This window comes from Furipterus horrens, unplaced genomic scaffold (genome assembly GCF_987537825.1).
Source record: "Furipterus horrens unplaced genomic scaffold, mFurHor1.1.pri manual_scaffold_2, whole genome shotgun sequence".
Lineage (NCBI taxonomy): Eukaryota > Metazoa > Chordata > Mammalia > Chiroptera > Furipteridae > Furipterus > Furipterus horrens.
In genome coordinates, this window is record NW_028327172.1 from 168387580 (window position 1) to 168410108 (window position 22529).

Genomic DNA, 22529 nt, shown 5'->3' on the forward strand with positions numbered 1-22529 from the left:
GGCAATTACAAAGCCGCTATTTTTAGTTCCTCTACACCTTGTGCTGCTGATCCCTGTGTTTCAAGTTACGCGGACCGCCACCCATCCAGTGCTCCACAAGTTCCTGCTTATCTAAATGACACTTCATTTCCTGGCGGCTCTGGTAATCTTACCTCAGGTCTGTGGAATGTCTTCAGCTGGTGAGTGCTAGAAGTCGGGGGTCCTGGTGAAGGGAGAATCTTTTGCGGACATCTTAACTCAGTGTAGGCTGCTGACTGCTGAAGTGCTAGCATCATTCATATTCGTTCCAACTGCTTTACAGAATAGCTTATTTTTTGTTTCTGTCCTTGTATTATAGATATACACTGTTTTGAGAGCCCTGGCTAAGCCCGGAGAGGTGCTTGCAAGGATTAGCTAATTGATTATTTTAAATGCTTTGAAACTGGCAGAGTTTCGTGAGAAGGATGGGCCAAATAATTTTAGCAGGCTCAGTGGGAGGGCAAACTCTACCAAATGACTCTTAATTTGCTTTGGTATATAGTAGGACTTGCTTATTGTACAAAATGTCCAGTTAAAGTGAGTTATATATGTTATTGCATTTAAAACATGACCTAGGAAAATGCTTTTAAGATAGGAAGAGGCGTTTGGGAAATATATACGAAGCTTTTGTCGAATGGAGTTGCAGCTACTGAAACCACTAGGTTTCTCTGACTCTAAACAAGCTCTGTGAAGCATGATTCGGTACTTTTAAGGGCCTGCTCTGTGTCTGGGCTGGATATGGTCACCATGGTTCTCTGCCTCAGAGTTCCAGAGACCACAAGAAGAGACCGATATACACAGTCAAAACCCTTTAATAGGGTGCAAAAAGGGGATAGCAATTAGAATATCCTATAACATCCAGGGAGTGTTTATCAGAGACTGTGGCTACATTGGAGTTAAAGAATATTACATTCAAATATAACAATGGGATTTGGGGATAGTTGTTAACCTGGTGGGGCAAAGACTTGAGATTGTGGCAGGTATCACCGGAAATGTGGCTGTAATGATATAGGTTGGGGCTTACACATTTTGACTTTATACTGTAGATAGTGGGAAACCATTGAAATTATTGAGCAGGGAAGTGCCATGATCAGATTCCTGTGGCAACATCATGGAGTATGAATTGGCTTCAGGAGAGATGTGAGGGAAAAGACCCAACTGTGACACTTCTATACTCCAAGTGGAAAGTACTAAAGATTTTTAGGGTTGTGTAGGTTTGGGGAGAAGATAATGAGTTTTTTTATAATCAAGATAAATTCAAAGTGTCTGTGGGTTAGTATGTAGGAAGTCCAGTTAAGTTCTTGTCTGTGAGATAACCAGTAGAAAGGCCAGTAAGTCCTTGGAACTCTCCTTGAGAAAGAATCAGCACTTAAACTATCACTACCACCAGAGACTTTGAGAACTGGAGGAGAGGAGGCTCTCTGGAAACCCCAGGGAGGCAGTGAGGAGCATGCACAGCAGGGGTAGAAAAGCAAGAAAGAAACAGAAGAAAATGGTGCTGTCAGAATCACGGGACAAAAAGAAGGAAAGGTGGTTCAGAAATGAGAAAATTACCTGCACAGGAAGGAAACTGTTCTCCTTTCCCGAGACATTTCTTTTCCCCCTGCCTATAGGTTTCTGCTCAAAGGACATCTCTTCAGAGATGTCTTCCCAGACCATCTACCTAAAATAGTACCCTTCCCCACTCCATATCACCTTTCCCAAGCACTGTTTTAAAATATAGGTTTTAAAATGTTTTATTCAGGTTTAGTGAGGCCAGCAGGTCAGGAGAAGACTGCCATTATTTCTTCACTCCGTTTGGGCCTTCTGTCTAATGTCCTCACCTCATCGCTGGAGACAGATGACTTTCTGGGGGTAGAAAGCCAGAGAAGTGGATCATTACATTTTTCTTTGCACACTGGATCAATTATTGATTTAGAAAACTTCTTGTCTTGGATTTCAGATCCAGTTAAATGGGATAGAGATATCTGAGGTTCTTATAAGATCCCATTAAAAAAAGAAGATTTTATAAATTTCATGGTGTAGATGTTTCAAGGTCAAAGCCATATTTGGCTACTTCCCCAATTAAAATATATGGAAGAAATAGACTAAAACTGGAAGAAAAAAGGAAATGGAGAAAACATCCTGAAAAAGTAATTTGTAAGTTGAAATATGTGTGTGAAAAGGAACCCTGCTTGGGTGGTTGTGGAAGGAAAAGTCCATGATGATGATGGACAAGCATCTTGAGTCTCCATATTAGTTTGGATTGCCACTCTGGGCAGGGTGTAACTGAACAATTTAAATATCTCATTTATACTTTTAAAATGAGGTACAATTTGTATATAGCATTATATTGGTTTCAGATGTTCATTACATGTTTCACTAAATGTTTTTAATGCTGTGACTCCATTGCACATTTTTGCTGTAGCAAAAATTCAAACTATGCTGTATGAAGAGATCATGTCCCATATTCTTGCCCCTAGATAGAACAAAGGTCAATGGTTTGCGTATTTTTCCTCCCCAGGATTTCTTTTATGCACTTACACACACACTTTGTTTTTTTGTTTGCTTGTTTAATTCATGCTTTACTATAATTTCCTTTTCCACTTATCAATGTCATAGACATCTTTCTAGGTCAGAGTATAGAATTCCACCTCCTCCTTTTAGAAAGCTGTTTTAGTAGCCACATATTATGCGACTGCATGAATAAACCATAATTTATGTTTCCATGTTGCCTTATTGATGGATAGTCAGGTTTTTAAATGTTTCGCTAGGTTTTTACTATTATAAACCCTGTGGCAACGATGCTCATTTGTTCTCCTAGTATTTTGTGGATTTAGTATTTAGGTTTAAATCTTGAAGCCACATGGAATTTATTTTGTGCAGGAGGTAAGGTGGGAATTACAGTGATTTCTTGACTTTCATCATTCAGATGATTACCCACCTGAAGAGATTCAGTCTCCAGGCACCCAAGTAAACACATTGCATCTATTATAGAAATACATTGAAAATTGTAATAAGGGGACTCTCTGTGGTAGAAAATAGTAGATAGTGTGTTGGGGAGAGGTAGCAGAAACAGCAGGCTTGACCGTTATGGACTAGAGCAGGGAGCTCTGCTTTCAGGTTGGAATGCTGCATTTTAATTAGCGATATTACTCCCAAATGTTCAGCTGCATCAGTGGGGGGATTAGAGACCCCTGCTTGCTCATCGTAATTCAGAACCTACATATCAGAATGTCTAATTAGATCTCCTCTCTTTGAAAGGTCAGTCAATAAAATTATCATGTTGTGTCATTAAGGTCTAGAAGTTACTCTGCTATAAGTGTGGTGGATTTTTTTAAAGTTAAAAATTGCCTGTTCAGGTCAAGGGTCTTTTAGCAACCTTTGCTAGACTGAGATTCTGGAAGGCCATCATGCAAAGGATCTCTGAAATTTCAGCTACTTAGAATATTTCTTGTCCTTTTTTTTTTTTTTTCTTTTTCTTTATCACTTTGGACACTGTGTTAGAGTCAGGCTCTTAAGCCCTTTGGTATATTTTCCTGTTCATAAAGAAAATAATATTTAATTCAGTCTTTGTTTTGGGTCTTGGATTCTGTAATCAAATATTACTTTCAATTAATTTCCATGGGAAGAAATCCCCAAATAAGCTCTGCTCTTCTGAAAATGTTATTATCATACAGAAATTAATGGAGCTAGATTTTTTATTTTTTTCAATTTTATTACTTGGCTATAAGTGAAGTAAGTTAGGGAGCTATCTAAAAATTTTTAAGCCACTAGGATCTTAATTAGAATTCTGTATGGGGTGACAAGTTCGGGGGGGGGGGGAATTGGGAATTATGGCAACCCTTCTGTATGACAGTTGCTGCTGTCTCGCTCCACTTACTTGGCCTCTATGAGTGGGGCCACCTCCTGGGTTCGCCAGACCTCACACCAGCTCTCTCCATATGCAAAGCTGTTGAGCTGTTAGCCTAAGGATCTGAGACTAGGGGGAGGGGGTACTCAAAGCTGAAAGTTACATTACTCTCATTTCCATTATATTATGGGTTAAATTAGCTTTTGTGAGGGTGCCAAGAAAATCTTACCACTACTAATAACAGTATTTTCCAAAGTGCGGTTGCATCAGAATCATCTGGTGTGTAATCAAAATGCTGCTTGTTGGATTCCACCTCAGAATGTGCATCTCCAGTGGTAGAGTTCAGGGATCTATTTTTAAGAAGCCTCCTATGCTATTCAGTTGTGCATTAAAGTTTGATAATATTTGATTTATAACATTATTTCAATAGGGGAAATGTACTCCTGGTTCTAACCAATTGACTTCCAAGTGTACCTTTGGAATTGTGTGCAAGGACATGGGTCTAAACTGTGTATAAAATCAGTGTCTGGATGACAATCACATTTTAAAAGAACCAACAATTAACTGGTAAATAGATTATGGCTCAGAGTATTCAGGTTAAGTTCTAAGGCAGCAATTTTCAACCTTTTTCATCTTATGGCACACATAAACTAAGGTAATTACTAAAATTCTGCGGCACACCAAAAAAATATGTTTTTTTGCTGATCTGGAAAAAATAGGTATAATTTTGATTCATTCACATTGGATGGCTGTTGTTGTGTTGGTTGTTGTCATTTTTAAAGAAAATTTGACACTCTGAAAGAAAAGAGGTCAGTGAATGTGATTAAATTGTCAAGTATTGCATGTTTTAAAAATTCTTGCAGCAGACTGGTTGAAAATTGCTGTTTTAAGGTATGGAGCTGGGGATTACACGAGGAGAGAATTCCCGCCAGAATTGAAGCACAGGATGGATATTCAGCTAGAAGGAGAAGCTGCAAGAATAATTCAGATATCTGTACCCAATGTCAGCTGGTTACTCTGCCCCTTGAGGTTTGAATAAGATGGCTCAAACCCTTTCTTCTACAGCCCCTGGAATGTCAATGCTCTTTCCAAGATTTCTACAAATGTTAGGGAACTTGTCTTCTTGGGGTTACTCCTTGAGGACCCCCTTGTCCTGCTCTGCATCTTGTGATGGTCCTTTATCTTTGTTCTGTATGGCAAGCCCTTTTTTGACCCCTCAGCAGCAAAGAGTTATTTTATTAGTCAGCATCTTTACAGATGATTGTGGGATCAAAGGGCAGGAGTCACATGACCACATCACACATCATAGAATAGTACTGACAATCATGTCTTAAACATCCCCATCCTCAAAGGTGTTTTTGAACAAACCACGACAGAGATGTGTCTCACTGGACAAGCCACTGCATATCATATCCTGGTCTTTCTCCATCTTGCTGGCTCCCCTCTCTCCTTTGTCTCAACCATCTCTCCAGGCTTGCATGGAACTCCAAATTCTTCTCACTCTTTTCTTCAGAAAATATCAACTCTCTTGAACCCCTTTTCCCCAACTCACTCCCCGGGACAATGCCGACCAAGGTCCTTGGCTGAGAAAAAGTGTCATTCAGTCTTTTCTTTAACAAAATCCATCATCCTTAGGAAAAAAAAAAAAAAAAAAAAACTATTTGGGGATTCAATAATATCTTCCAAAGATCTATTTTATATTTCTTTCATGGAAAAATGAATTCTGTCTAGGCTCTACTGGATGGATAAAGGCTGAGAAAGAATCTTTTCTTCCTACATAACTAGAGAATCTTTTTTGTTAGGAGATGCTCATCTGGAAAAAGTTAGGCAGGATTTTTATAAGGTTTTAACAGGCAGATACACACCAGTGAGCTCCCATTAGTTAACCTCACCAGTCTTTACAACGCTTTGTATAACATGTTTAGGAAGAGATCATCTGTATTTATAGCCAAATAAATGCAGACAGAATCAGTTCCCACTTGCCAGCAGAAAGAATGCTACTGACGCCAGGTGAGTGGCATTTGCAAGGCCATTCAGGGCATTCTGTGTCATAAATCGCATTTTGAGACTAAAGCACCAGAAATTGTTTTCAGGATGGTTTGCTTTCTTGCTATCTTACCTTGTGTGTATCTGATAGCTTTTTGTTTTGCTTGAAATGGAAAGTCACTTCCCAGATGAGAGATTATTTTATTTAGTACTCTTATTTTCTTGGAAAGTAGTCTGAATTTTTTTTCCTATTAATTATGCACAGTGATTCTCAATTGGTGAGAAAATTATGATCTCATAATCTCTTTTCCTTATCACTGCTGAATGATTAGCCTCATTTGCTGTGTGAGTTCCACTTCATGGTTGTGAAATGATCACTCTCCCTGACTCTGGCTAAGCACGTTGGCTTGATGGCTTTGACCTTTACCATGAAAACAAGGGAGATGAAAGGATGTGACCTGTGTATAAATTGTCACTCACATGGGGTTATTTTGGCTAACAGCTTGAAATACATATTTTGCTAAACTCCTAGAAGGTACGAGTGGAATGTTTTGTGTTTGGGGTTTTTTAAGGCCTTCCAGAGTTATTTTTAAGCAATGAGAAAAAAGTTTGATTGCCCATTCAATACAAACAATAAATTTATATACTGAATCGTAAGCTCTGTGAATAAGTGCATTATAGGTTCCCAAGAATGGTACAGTTCAGTTTGCTTTATCTGCTCTTTGATAGGTATTACTTCCACTGCACTTAATTGGGACCACTGAAAAATTTAGATTCAGTGCATATTAGTGACTCCAAGGGATGTATAAATATCTCACCAAATCCCTTTAAATGGTGTTCTGGATTTGGTCAAGGGTCTCACTGTAGTAATTTGCAGGTGTGACTGATATTAACTTATAAATTTCCCATGACTGGTCCTTTGTTGATTTCAGGCTTCCCCCCTGTTCGGTAATGATTGCTCAGCAAGCCTATTTTACCTTCCTTCTCTGTGGGCCCTTTATTGCTTTGAGACGTGCCTCTGTGTGTGTATGTGTGTACATATTCTTAATAGTAATGCATGGGCAACAGCAGACCCTCCATATTACCCTGCCCAGGCTCTGTAGCTTCAGTTTCACTGGAGAGGACACTCCAGCATCATCGCAAGATGTCGATTCAACACGGGAGGAGACAGATACCGTGTCACTCCCGAGTCGGACTGCACAGCCATTCTCGGCGGTGCAGATAGACTCTTAAGAAGCTACACCATCGTCTCTCGAGACGGACGGCTGCCGCCGCCGCCGCCGACAACGAATGCATGAGATAGTATTTCCCACTAGAGCATATTCATTTGAGATTGTGGAGCTATTTCGTACTTGACATATTTCTTTCTTCATTTGACTGTGCATTTATTTCAGGGGACTTGGACTTAGATTGGGTAAGTGATGACAAAACAATAGGGACAGTGTAGAAATAAACACATGCTCTAATGATCTGTACAATATCACACTTGGTTACTGATCCTGTGACATTATTTCTAGTTATCACCATCAGGATATGTTTGAAGTCCAGCATAATGACCTAATGTGTTGCTGTAAAGGCGCTGATAAATTTATATGTGGGTAAATAATGATTGATTTTTAAAATTCATTTTATTCTTCATTATTGAAAACGAGATTCCCATCCTCTGACATTAGAATATAATCTTTCTATCATTTGCTCTTTTTTTTCTGTCACTAAAATTTTGAACTATATTGCATAGGGTTGAATTTCTCACTGGTTAGTTCTGACTCATTTTAGAGACTTGAAAAAATAAATTGTGTTACAACCATGTCAGAACTGCTTGGCTTGTGTTATTGATAATCATTGTGCTCAGCTAACATACCTGTTTAAATGAAGATCTTTAGGATATTCTTACTACTTCAGTTAGAGTTGTACCATGTTTTCATTAATTCATTCAAAATATATTTATTTGTAACCAACTTCATCTTTCTCAGCTTTATTGCGGAATGACTGACAAAAATTATATGTATTTAGGTTGTACAGGGTGGTGATTTTTTATGGTGTTCAATGTGATGATTTAAACATATACTTTGTGAAATGATTACCACAATCAGGTTAATACATCTGTTAGCTCGCATAATAACATACAAAAAAATATTTGAACCATTTTGGTGGTAAAACGGATTAGCAGTAGAAGAGATACCTGTATGATTCTGTAAGTGTGGGTCTATCTTTTTTATTAATAATGAAGAAGATACATAATATTCAATAACATTAAGCATTAAGATGGGCATAAAGCCTATATTAATGCAATGAGCTTTAGGTAAGTATAAAATTTCTAATAATAATAGTAATGGGCATTATGTAGTAGCAGTAGTTAATATTGAGAACTTTTATATGACAGTCTGTGTTCTAAGTGCTTTATGTGTGTATAAGCTCATTTAATCTTCATAACAATCCTATAGGGTAGATTGTTATTATCCCAACTTTAAAAATGAGAACTGAGGGACAGAGATGTTAATTAAATTGTCTGAGGTCACACACTAGGAAGCCACAGAAGAGAGGTTTGACTTTAGAGAGAATTGCCAAGTTCAGGAGGCAATTCACACACACACACATGTTACACTTATGCAATAGTTGCCTTCTTTTTGCCATATTTAGGCCATACTTACACTAAAAAAGTATTCACTGTTTATCTGAAACCCATGCTCTTAACCTTCATGCTCATACTGTCTGAAACCCAAGCTTAACTGATAAATGTTAATTTTGTACACCTCAGGTCAATTCTTTTCTATATCTTCTCAAGGTTTTATTGGTCAAGACAGTTCTTTTTTCTAGAGTGAGAATATATCTTAGCAAATATGTACTTTTAGTTTACTCCATGTTCAGCGTTGTGCCAAAGATTAATTAAAGATAGTTCTGCCTGTAAAAGAGTGCACAACCCAGATATGTGAAAGGCTAATTAATTATATTACAGTAAGTAGAATAATAGCTTTGTTGGGCTCTGAGTTGTTAACTCTCCCCAGAAAGCTTGGAGAAAAAATAATAGGGTAGGGAGCATTTGAATTGGTTCTTAAGGGATGAATAAGAGTTCATTAGGAAAGAAACAATGGGTAAGAAGGAAACAATGTGGAAAAAGACATAGATATGTGCAAGTGCATGATGGTATCATTTTTTAAAACATAAGGTTCATGTGCTCTGCCTAACAGTGGTTGATGAGAATTGGAGAGTGGGATATAGACTTCAACGCTCTACTCAGAAACCTTATCCTAGACCACTGGGAGCCATTGAAGATTTTTAAACAGTGAAGTGACATGATCAGAGGTCCTTGAGAGTTGCTAGGGTGTGCAAGAGGATGTGGCCTAACATGGTACTGGGTAAATTGACCAAATGCTTAATCCAGCGCCATCTGAGTCTTCATCATACTACCTTGGCTTGTAAATTTCATTTTGTCAGAGATGAAATAAAACTAGAGAAGACATTAAAAACAAATGGAAAGTAGTTCAGGAGTGTATACTTTAGGGCATTCTAAATTACTGGAAGGAAAGCAAGTTACATGAGCCTAAGTGTGGAATGAAAGATATGGATTTATCAATAAAATAAAGTATTATGTGAAAACTAGACACCCATTTATCTCATCACATGATAAGAGAATATGCAAGTGGTTATATAATGTAGGCATTGAATAGGAAAGCAATATATGTGAAACTCTGCCATCCTATATAAATCGGAGTTATAATAGTTATCCTACTTTTCATTATTATACCGTTATTAGGATTCTTCATATAGTCTTACCTTCTAACTTTAATTCTTCTAAGGAAAAATATGAGGGGCATTTTTTTGTTCAAGATGGCTTACAATTCATCTCCTTTGCTGGAAGGACTTTATGATCTCCTAAATTACCTTATAATCTCAGGTTTCTGTGTAATGTAGGATGTACATTAGCTCTGGAAAGGAAATCTGAAATATGCTCTAAACATCACATTTTGATGATGCTAATGATAATTTTTGAATGTTCTGGATAAGAGGATCTGAAAGCATTATGAACAGAATAAGCAGCAGAAGGTCTGCCATAGGCAGAGAAGGTCAAATAGAAACAATCCCCCTGGAGTCTTAAATGCATGTTGGCCTCAGGCGCGTGCAGAGTCCATGCCTGTGCATGTTCTCAATGGAGCTTCATTCCACGTCACCCGGTAGGAAAAAAAGTACAAGCACTGGGTCCCAGAGCTAGTATGCATAAAAAGTGGGGCTAGAATTTAACTCTCCTAACTTTCACTTTTATAACAGGTTGTCCCAGCTTTCACTCTGGAGTTTTACAACGGTAATGGGAAATTTTGTGGCATGTTGAGGGAGAATGAAGCCAAGAGCCCGGTGCACTCTGCAGTTAGTCTCTCAAAATTTTGTGGCTTGCTTCTGGTGAGGAAGCGTTAACTTGGCAACAGAGCCACCACAAGGTTATGTTCACTTGAGAACCATGTAGTTGGAATCCGACCCAGTGTTATAATGAATGGGTCCAGCAGACTCCCTGTCTGGGCCTTGGGGCAGAAGATAGATGTTGAATTCAAATACTAAAGGCTGATTTACATTTAGTGTCTCTCTCTCTCTCTCCTTAGCTTGTTTTCTTGATAACTTTTGTTATCAATTCAGCTATATTCGTATTTGATAAATTGACTCTTACAAATTTAAAATGCTTCAAATGGACAAACCTTTATTTTGACCTTGCTTTGGAAATATTTTATAAACAAACAGAAATCCAAGACCCAGATGAATAATAGTGCTCAGCTGTAAATTATAATGCAGTGACACTAACAATTAAAGCAACACTGCCACCCAACTCAAGTAAATCAGTAGCTTCCTAGTTGCATTTGTACTTGAGAATCATTGTGGCCGTGGCAAAGGTATTGATACTACCGCAAACTTGAGCTGTGAAGAATTAATTCCAGTGTTCTGGTTGCCTAGCTGGAGTAGGAAAGGATGCTCTGGTGCACTTTTTATGGTTAGTGCAAATTAGCAGGTAGTTGTGGTAATAAAGTTCTCTTCTTGATCTATGGCAGGAGATAGCTAGTCTGCAAGAGTTCATTTCAGACTGTAATTAGTTTGTTCATTAAGGTTGGGGAATTCAATGACACAGCTGCATGAGGTACCATTGAAAGCTACCTGAACATATGGCAGAAGGATAATGCAAACTAAGTTCCTAAAAGAAAAAGGCAAAATGGTACAGCTTTGTGCTTTTACTTTACATCCTGCAGTGATTTCCTGAAGGGGGGGACGGTGACTCCAAACCTTCTAATATATACTGATTTTAGAAGGGGGAGGTATATATTTTCCTTGAATGGTAACATATATTACATATAAAAGTATATAGCTTGTCCCTGCACACATCCCTAGACATCTAGATACATGCACCAAGGGCTGAACGTTGTTCTTTGGTTCCTAAACATACTTCTGTCTCCCCTTGTGTTTTTAGAGTTAATTATTAATCTAACAAGGTTTTCAGTCTGGTTAGAGGTGCATATACAGAGGTGAAATGAAATTAGTGGTTATATCTGTTTTCTGTAAGACTTATGGGTCTTTGGACATAGATGTAAAATTCAATCTTGCTTGTGAAATGCAAGCACTTAGATAGAAATAGTCTCTTAAATTTGCTTTTTGTGCTTACAAACTAATCTGACTTCAGACATATAGTTATAGTCAGTAAGGTTTAAAAACCCTTATAGTACTTGACTTGCAAAAACCAAGGCCTGTAATTCAAGCAGATTATAGGAAGAATGAAATATGTTTTGTTAGGAAGAAAGCCCAGGAGGTTGAAAAAATTGACTGGAGCAAAGCACAACTTGATTTTAACCATTATACCAAAACATTATTATATCTCTTTTCATATTCGTTATTTGTCACCCATAAACATGGTAAGTGAAAGTGTTATTGAAGTAAAAGCATTCAACCCAGGAAACAAATAGGTGTGGAATTGCAACACATCCCTGATATTTTGTTTTTTGCAATTGATTTACTCTATAATTAGTGCCAAAAGCTATTCTTGACTACATTATGTGCTCATAACACTAAGGTCTCTTTTTCTTGTGACTCTCAATCCAAATTGATGGATAACACAGATGAAACAAAATTCTTCTGCCAAAACTGAGGTGTTGAATTATGAAGAAACTCAGAAGAATATGCACAAGGAGATGGTGCTCGATTGTTCCATGGGTTCCTGATCATAAGGAAGCTTTACATCCTATTTTGTGGTTTTCTGTACCATATAAATTTTAAAATGTGTGTGTGTGTTGCTTTTGTAATAATTCAAAGACTTTTATTTTCAAGAATGTAAATTTACTTCTGTGCAGGATCTAATGATTGTGGCTGCAGCTCTGAATGAAAGGTGGTGTGGGAGGCAGAGGCTTGTAGGTAAATGCACAGGAAGGGGAAACCTGCAGAAAGGCAGGTTAGGGAATGTTAGAGATCAGAGGAGGATGGGCTCTGAGTTTAATATACCTGTCAGAACAAACCCAAGTGATAGGTTGAATTAAGTGAATATATTACAAATCAAATGATGACAAAATCAGGGTGCCAGGCCAGTAGCATAATCTGGGATCTAGTTTGATGATGGTCAATGAAGGCTGAATTGAAATGAATCAGGAGTCAGAAGGAATTGGGAGATCGTCCCAGGTAAGGCAACTTTCATCTCATTCCTCAAACTTTCATATTTTTAGATAAAATAATCTTCATGACAGAGAGAAATCTACTCAAATGTACATGAGAAAAGACAAACGAAAATACCTGAGTAGATTAGGGAGTACAAGCCTTGACCCCAATTGCATTTATGTCTCAGGTATTAACCTCATAAATACATTACCATGGAGAATAACAAGACATTTATCTGACAGTCAGTGGACAATTCTGCTGCTTTTTTTTTTTTTTTTTGGCTTTTACCTACAGTAGGGGAAGGGCAGCAGAAGTCTGTGGCTCCTGGTATCACACAGGTTTAGCAAGGTTGTACAGTGTGTTTAGAATCTGAATTGTTCTGTCTGTAGTATTGGGGCCTGGTGAAAGCTGTTGCTCCCCAGAAAAATGTGTTTGCTAAGGAGTATCTCTTCACTGATTGTTAATTATTCAACCTTCTGCTGTTGTTTTGTGTATGAGAATTTTATAGCCATTTTGAGGAGACAAGAGATGCAACCATTCATTCATTTTTACATTCATTCACTCATTAACTATGCTAGATACCATGTCTCTAGCAATGAATGATGCAGCAACATCTTTGCCTTCACGGGGATTACAGTCAAATAAATGACTTACCGTAAGTGATGCAAATCTTCTGTTCTTTTTGCCTGCTTCTAATGTCCTATCTCCTTGCTTAAATCACTTTTTATTTTACAAATGCAGACTAGGATAAAATTAAACAAGGCCTTGTGGTGTTAAAGCTTTGTTAATTTCATAGGATGGTTTCAGCACATTTACTAGTGTCTGGTGAAGAATTGTGATAATTGAGATTCAGCTATACTAATTAAAACAAGTGAACAAAGTCTGTTTAATGTCCCTTTCCTCAAAATTTTTAATTTCTCTTTTGCTTACTCTTGATTTTGCAGAATTCTGTAATCCTCACTGGAGTTTTCCTGTCATTAGAGAAATTTATGAAGTTATGCTGTTTTGGGAACCTGAAGAAATTCTACAGCAGTAATATTTTAAAATTTAGGTTCCTTTGGTTCAACTCATTTAAATCAATGAATTTAAATGAATATGTATTCTGAAAGTCAAGCTTTCATAAGAAATTCTGACCAATGTTTATTGTTTTACTATGCCAAGGTTAAAACTGAGTCCCCATATGCTTCCGCAAATCTCCTCAGGAATTAAAAGCTAAATTTTGATATGAAATCGGCTAAATAAAAACTGTATCGAAATAGGAAGAAGGAAATTATGCAAAATGCTAATAGAGGTTGTCTCTGGATAGTGAGATCAAGAGGTTTATATCTATTTAATTTTTTCTACATTTCTACATCTCAAATTTAGCAGCAAAGAAGATACTTAGAAAACTAGAGTAATAACAAGTGTGAAATGCTCTCATGGATTGAGATTTCTGCCATAGATAGAACTTTCCTTTCAAAGGCAGGTTTCAACTTCCTTTCAAACAATCCATTCACTTTTAAAATGGAGGCATCCTTTGGTTTATTTTATTTTATAGATTGGTATTTCACTTATTTCATTAGAACACTAACTCATCAGGTTTTTTCTGAGTTGATTTGATCCAATGGAGAATTCAGCTTCACCTTTTTAATTTAGTCCAATTTTGAAAACAGTGCTGCCCTGTGATTGAGTGCAATGTCAATAATAAAAACAGAATAGTGATAATAAATAGTGCCTTTATGAAATGTGTGTGTGTGCGTGTGTGCATGTGTTGGGGTAGGGGTAGAGGTTTGCGAGAAATCGGATTTCTACCTGTTAGTATAATTTTTAACCTCATTATCTACTCCAAGAATTGGAGAAACTTGATAAGTGGTTCCAAATGAAATGGGAGAAAGAGTTGAGGCCTGGCTTCCTGAGTGTGGGATGAACTTTCAGGCCATGAGTTTTATACATAATAAGGATATAGATTTTAGAAGCTAAGAGCTGGGTTCAGTTCCTAACCCTGTCACGGGATAGCTGTGTGAGCTCTGAAAATTACTTAACCTCTCTGAATTTCCTAATTTGTGCAATGTGGAGGTAATTTCTACCTTTCAAAGTTGCTTTGGGCAAGTAATGTGTATAAAATGTTTGCCATCATGTTTGGCACATGTAGCTACTTTTGGAACATGAGAAGGCTGCCTATTGGTGGGAAATCCTCACACAAGTTATTATTATCCCGGATTGCCTACTTTAGGAAAATCAACCTTTCTCAAGAAAAATTGTCAACTCTGACAGGAAGTTAAGAACTTTTGTAATACATGAAGTATTACAAAGCACTACCCAGGGTGAGAATTTTGTTCATGACACTGAGTGGTTTTGCAAGCAAGGAATAAGGACTGTTGCCCACACACCGATTAACTTCGCCCCTCATTAGTAATGGGTGCCTGCAGACATCATTTCTTTTGCTTTATCTTATTTCATGAGGATGACATCCAAGAGAACACAAGTAGAAATCCAGTTGTTATGCCTTGCTGTTAGCGGAGCAAGTGTAGGGTAAACACCATTCGAGTTAGATGTATTACACTAACCTCAGTTGAATGAGCAACCAAAAGGCCAAGAAACACTCTATCAAAGCTGAGGAACAGGGGACTGAATGAAAGAAGGTGAAAGGAGTAGCCACAGAACATACATACATGGCCCATGGACATGGACAATGGTGTGGGGATTGCCCGAGGGATTTGCGGGTTGGGGTAGAGGCGGGCAAAAGGGGGAAAAGTGGGGACAACTGTAATAGCATAATCAATAAAATATAATTAAAAAAAACAAAGCTGAGGAACAGCTTATTTTGAATTACAAGATGGAAACTTCAAAACTTAGACCTGGGTTTAATTAGGAGTTTTGGGCATTCTTACCCGAAATCACAAGAGCAAAATAGTTGAAAGTGATTCCTTTACTTGGGGCCTCTTTTTTTTTTTTTTTAAACCTGTAATTATTCTCCCTATTTCAGATTACAATTGAAGGTAGTTTATAATCTTTGCTTTCTCCTTTTGCTTTTTCATGTCATTAATAATTATTTACTGAAGATTTATTAAGGCCAAAAACTAAGCTAAATTTTGAGAGTGCCAAAGGTTTAAGAATTGCTTCCTTCCATAGCTGTGTGGTAGGTTAGTTACATATAAAAGGGACAGAATAGCCATAGTAGAAGGTAGTTTTTGATGATGAATGCCAAATGAATGTCTCTATAAAATACTCTGTGTTGACAGTTCAGTAAAAGTAGAAATTGAGCCTTTAGTTCTCTCCAACTCTTATAGGTGAAAACACTTTATCAACCTTCAATTTTCCCAGATCACAGCTGAGCAGCTGCCTTGATCTACCTTTTCTATGGGCACTAAAATCCCAAGGTGTCATCTGGAATTTGAGAGCCATGCTCCATTAACACTAATGAGTGACTTATGGTTAAATCTTCATGGATCAGGCTAAACATCTCCCTGTAGGTACCAGTTCACATTTCATTTCTGTGGTCATCACACCAGCGTGCACTAAATTGCTTGCATCATTTAACCTGTAAGGGTGTCCAACAAACCGATGATATATGGTATGGAAGGTATTCCGCGTAGTCCAGGCTGTTATTGAAAATTTTCTGGTTTCTTGATTACAGTTTCACATTCAGGTCAAATACAGTTATAAATTTCCAGGCCCTCATTGTTTCCTGTAGTATTTGGGTCAACATACTTTATATGTGGAATAATATGACTTTACAATGACTGTCATAACAGTAATGGAACCAATTTGCTTGGGGAATCTAAAGATTTAAGTTAAACACTCTTGATAATTGAATTGCCAGCATGTTATATTTTTGTCATTCTAATGATTTGTAAAATAACCTTCAGATTCATAGGCGGGCAAATGAGCAATTTTTAAAATACTGTCGTGAGAAACTCAAAGGACAAAAAAAAAATCTATTTTCTACATAACTCTGAATAGTTGTTTATATTAATTGTGTCTACGTTGATTATAAATTTAATGTCAGGAAACATAGTTGAGATGTATAATTCAAGATTAATAAGAAGGTGTTCTGTTATATGATTTAGTCATGAGCCACAGCTTGAAGCCTCTCCTTCCATCACTAATGAGTCTCCTCCAGATTTTCCTCTAAAGCCATAAGATTCTGAACCTCTGAACTGCCGTGTGTGTGTGTGTGTGTGTGTGTGTGTGTGTGTGTGTGTGTGATTCTTTGTGCCTGTGTGTTTGCCCTTTTGTTTGGGAACTGGTCCTCGCCAGCATGTTGCTGACAAATCAAATCTCTGTTGCAGAGTCTGGCTGTTAGATTGAGAGCCATTAATAATTGGCAATTTGTAGCTGTCATAATGATGGTGGGGATTTTCCAGATGGCTTTTCCCTTTCTCTTGAGAAGGGCTAAGACTTATACTTATTCTCTTTGGTGGGGTTTTGATCATGCAAACATTGGTCATGCCCCTTGACCCACAGTAGGGACAGAATTTGGTTGACTCATCTCTGGTCTGGGGACAGGCCTGTATCTTGTTTTCCCTAGGACAGGTTCACAGGCTTATCTGAGCTTTGGCTTTCTGATAAAGGGGCAAGGCTTCCAAAGGGTAAGAGTAGAGTGTATTAGGCTGGAGATGGTAGAAGTATTGGGGTTTTACCGCTGCACATTTGAAAAGAGAAAAGAAGAAGAAGAAGAAGGAGAAGGAGAAGGAGAAGGAGAAGGAGAAGGAGAAGGAGAAGAAGAAGAAGAAGAAGAAGAAGAAGAAGAAGAAGAAGAAGAAGAAGAAGAAGACGCCCATCTGAACTTTTAAAATAACTAAACCATTTGTTAAGAAAATAGAAAGTAGGAAGATGAAAGCATTATGTTTCTTTTGGACCTAATTGTAGGCTAAATGATACAAGTTTAAATTAGGAACAAAATGGTAGTTTTATAGCAAATACTTTTCTCCCCTCTAACTTTGTTCCCTTTCTTGTGCTACCACATCATGTACCCAAGGGGGAGAAGAGAATTTTCTATAAAGTTTTATAGTTAATGCCATCTGAGCGGTGTTATGTTTGAGAATGGGGATAGGGTAGTTGGGAAACGTCTTTCCTGTAGAACTAATGACTGTAATCAAGCTTCTTTCTGCCCCACAGTCCTTGTAGTTGGGCTGTCCTTTGACTAAAATTCTGTTCTCTAAGCTTCACAGAAATCTCTGTGTAAACATGACCTTATTTCATACTTTCCCTGACCTGCTCAGCTGTACTAGGTTGTCCCTTTCCTGCCCTGTGATATCCTCAGTTGGTCTCCTCATCTGCTCTCTTCTTCCTCATGTCACTAATCATCCCTGGTTCACTGCTCAACGTCTGCCACTCTCATGAGGAGGCAAAAGTTCCATGAGGGCAGGGATTGTGTCTCTTACTGCTACACCCTCAGGGTCTAGTATCAGGTGGAGATTCAAAATATATTTATTGGACTAATGTCTTCATTTCTCACCTTAGGCTCTGCATATAGAACCTGAGTCTCTATGGAGACAGAGCTCTGCTATGCTTGTTGCATTATCACGGATACACTACTCCAAGATGTGCAATTTTTCCCCCACATTTTAACATTTCTTAAATCAGGATACACATTAAATATATACATTTAATTAGGTAGTGATTATCACCCATAAAAGCTGCTACTCATTTGATGTGGATCTTATAATTAAATGTGCCCCAGAATCAAGAACATTGTGGTGGACAGAATGGCCCCCCAAAGATAGCCATATCCTAATCCTTGAAACCTGTGAATATGTTACCTTACATGGCAGAAGGGACTTTGCACATGTGATTTAGTTAAGGTTTCTAAAATGGAGATATTGGCTTGGATTATTCAGGTTAGCACCCAATCTTTATGAGAGGAAGGTAGGAAAGTTAGAATCAGAGAGGAAGACTTGATGGTGGAAGTATAAGTTAGAATCATGTGGAACCACAAGCCAAGGAATGTGAGTCTTAAAAGAGGCAGGGGAATGCATTCTCCCCTAGAGCTTCCAGAAGGAACATAGCTCTGCCAGCCATTTTAGACTTCCACCTCCAGAACTGTAAGCTGATAAATATGCATTGTTTTGTCACTAAATTTGTATTGATTTGTTATAGCAGCTATAGGAAACTAATATAGGCATTTTATTAGGGGCAATAACATGTGTTACATTCTTAATTTTTTTAATGTCCGGTTTCATAATCTTCTTGGGCATTGCTAAGGTGTGTCATTGACTCTCTAGGAACAAAACATCATTGATATTTCAGGATCTAGACAGGGTATAGTTGTGGAATTATCTGATGCCTTTTTGCAGATGCTGTCAGTGCACCATCCATACTCCCTTAACCTATTCCAGAGGTCACCTGCAGGTAGTTCCTATATTAGAATGAGCAGTCATCTCATTTTGCCAGGACTTTGAGAATTCTCAGGATGCAAGACTTGGTCAGGTGCTATGACCAAGAAATTCCTGGCAAGCTGGGTTGGGGTGTTCACTCTACCTTGGGGCTTTTACCATCTTATGATGAGGACATTCTCACCTTACAAACAGGGTGTGAGTTAACACTACAGAGCATCTTTTAAACAACAAGGGTGGAGAGTTGGTGGGTAAGTGTCCAGCTTCCCTGCCTCTCAGTGGGAATGTTCTGAGGCATGTTTCATGCAATCTCCCAGAGGGTCCCCTCCATGATTGAGCCCTAATTGCCCACAATGCTCTTCAGTGAACTTCTTATTGGCTTTCCTTGTTACCTTGTCTTCAACCCTCACCACGCTTCTTAAATTACTTAAAAATTTTTTTATTTAATTATTTGTTTGTTAATTAATTAATTAATTTATTTATTTTTAGAGAGAGGGGAAAGGAGAAAGAGAGGGAGAGAAACATCATTGTGTGGTTGCCTCTCACTCGTGCCCCCAACTGGGGACCTGACGTGCAACCTAGTTATGTGCCCTGACTGGGAATCGAACCAGCAACACTTGGTTCTCAGGCCGACGCTCAATCCACTGAGCCACAGCAATTAAATTACTTTTCAAATAAACTTTTTGTACCCGGTCCTTGCTTCTGGGGCTGTTTTTGGATGAGCCCAAAGTGGGATATCACCCTAGGCTTAAGTGTTTTATGTGATAAAGTCCAAAATCCCTCACATGGCCTCAAACATCTGGACCAAGTCTTCCCTTCTAGCTTTATCCCTGCTCTCTTCACCAATTAACATAACAACCATACCAGTCATTATTCAGAATCTAGCCTGTTCCAAATTTCTTCCTCACATAGTCATTTTTCCTGCCTAAAAGTCATGTTCATCCTTTATATTCCCACTTAAATGTTACTTCCTTATGGAGGTGTCCATGTCTCACCTGCACTTTTCCTTTGTGGCACATATTATGAAATGAATTAATTATTTTACTGGAGGGTGATTATCTTTTAGATGTGGGTCTTGCAAAGAACTTGAACATACTTGTATCACATGGTATTGGTATAAAGTAAGGTTTATAAGAAAATCACAGGCAGAAGGGTCAGTGTGATGCATGTGTCCCCTGTCCTCTGGTCAGCTAGCGGAGAGGAACACTAGCCTAGGCACAGTTGTGGGAAGGTCTCCTAAAGAAGGATCCTGCTATGTACCACTGCATACATTTATAAGGTAACTGGGAAGAAGCGGGGGACATCTAGTCAACTTGCAACAGTAGAAGCCTCCTGGACAGAGAGATATTCATTTTTTTTTTTAAGTATACTTGATTGATTATGTTGTTACAGTAGTCCCAATTTTTTTCCCATTGCTCCTCTCTGTCAAGTACCCCCCTTCCCTCTAGCAATCCCACCCCCCCCTTAGTTCATGTCCATGGGTCATGCATATAAGTTCTTTGGCTTCACTCTTTCCTATATTATTCTTAACTTCCCCCTATTTTGTACCAACTGATTATGCTTCTTAATCCCTGCACCATTTCCCCATTTCTCCCTCTTTCACCTTCCAGCTGATAACCCTCCAAATGATCCCCATACTTATGATTCTGTTCCTATTTTGGTTAGCTTAACTGGATTTTGTTTTTATTTTTTAGATTCAGTTGCTGATAGCTATGAGTTTGTTGTAATTTTAATATTCATAATTTTGATCTTCTTTTTCTTAAGTAAGTCCCTTTGACATTTCATATAATAATGGCTTGGTGATGATGAACTCTTTTAGCTTTATCTTGTCTTGAAAGCACTTCATCTGCCCTTCTATTCTAAATGATAGCTTTGCTGGATAAAGTAATCTTGGTTGTAGGTCCTTGCTTTCATCACCTTGACTACTTCTTGCCTGCAAAGTTTCTTTTGAGAAATCAGCTGACAGTCTTATAGGCACCCTTTTGCAGGTAACTCTCTGCTTTTCTCTTGCTGCTTTTTAGGTTCTTTCTTTATCTTGAATCTTTGGCATTTTAATTATGATGTGTCTTGGTGTGGTCCTCCTTGAGTCTAGCTTGTTTGGGACTCTCTGTGCGTCCTGGACTTCTATGTCTATTTTCTTCATCAAATTTGGGAAGTTTTCCTTCATTATCTTTTCACGTAAGCTTTCAATTTCTTGCTCTTCCTCTTCTCCTTCTGGCACCCCTATGATTTGAATGTTGGTATGTTTAAAGTTGTCCCAGAGATTCCTAAGCCTCTAATTTTTTTCAATTCTTGTTTATTCCTTCTGTACTGGTTGATTGTTTTCTTTCAAATCATTGATTTGAACCTTGGTTTCTTTCCCTTCAACATTGGTTTTGTGTGGACTTCCCTTCGTTTCACTTAGCATAGCCTTCACTTCTTTCCTTATGTGTCTGCCATACTTAAGCATATCTGTCAAGCCTGTGAGCATCTTTATCATTGGTGTTTTGAATTCTGTGTCTGTTAGGTTGGCTACCTCCTCATCTGTGAGGTTGGCTATCTCCTCATTGCTTAGTTCTCCCACTGGAACCTTGATCTGTTCCATCTTTTGGGCCATACTTCTCTGTCTCCTCATCTTGACAGGCTCCTGTGTTTGTTTTGAGATAGTCTTATTAAACCAGAGTTTAGCTAGATGTATCATCCCAATTTTTAAATGGAAAGTCCCATCAGTTAAAAAACTGTTGAGTCCACACTTTCAAATATGTATATTTATTTCTTTGTACATGTACCTCGGTCAAGCTAAATGTCAAATAGTAGAGAAACTGACTTTCTTTTGTGAGATGAGCATAAGCAAAAGTAAAAATAAATACAACTAAAAAATTAAAAAACAAAGTGGTAAAACCTTGGCACATCCTAATAGATCATTTTGTGTGTGTCCTGGTGTGCACATATCTCTCTGGAAATTAATGTTCTAGAGCAGTGTTTTTCTGAGCTAATGAATCCCCTGGGGAGCTGGTTAACTGGAAGACTGATTGATTTGGTCTTTGTGGGGCCTGGGATTCTGCATTTCTAACTAGCTCCCAGGTGCTGCCGATAGAATTGGTTTGTGAACCATACTTTGTATAGCTGGGTGCTCAAGCATCTTGCTGCCCACATATTCAATAAGCCACAGAGATTTAGACGCTCAGATTAAAAAGAGTGATATGGCATTTCTATTTTTTGGAATAATTCTGTCTCATGGTTTGCTTTCCAGGTGAAATAGTGGATTGTGTGTGACCTTCACCGCACTGTGGAATGATTGCCCATCAGAAAATATAAAGTGAAGGACAATGGGGCAAGGTGAGAGTTTGCTGATTCTTCATTTCTCCGGTCCTTTACATTCTAATAATCTGTTCTTATTCACTTGAAAAGATGGCAGAAACTCACCAAGCCCCATGACCAAGTTTTATGCTGGGTGCATTACATGCACCTTTCTATTTCAGATCTGGCTCTAGTGACAGAAACTAGTTTGAATACAAAGAGGTGTGCTACCCTGTGTGTGTGTGTGTGTGTTTGTGAGAGAGAGAGAGAGAGAGAGAGAGAGAGAGAGAGAGAGAGAGAGAGAGAGAGAGAGAGAGAGAAAGGGAGAGGGAGAGGGAGAGAGAGGGAGGGAGTGCCTTCTCTGCTGACCCTCTGTCTGATCTGATGTGAGGGAGGTGGGCAAACCATTCTCACTCCTGTGCTCAGAGATGCAGTGAGGATTTCCCAGTTAGTGACAGAATCTAAGTGATTTGTAGGCA

At 38.3% G+C, this 22529-nt stretch overlaps 2 long non-coding RNA genes across 2 annotated transcripts in view; one reads left to right on the forward strand and one right to left on the reverse strand.

Annotated features, from left to right (window-relative positions):
* LOC150019913 (uncharacterized) overlaps nt 1-22529 on the reverse strand; it is a 212109-nt gene that overhangs the window by 96007 nt on the left and 93573 nt on the right. The window lies entirely within an intron of this gene.
* Nucleotides 65-22090, forward strand: LOC150019915 (uncharacterized). The gene is made up of 2 exons (XR_016509307.1): nt 65-179; nt 22004-22090. It is a non-coding gene; the product is annotated as an uncharacterized LOC150019915 (long non-coding RNA).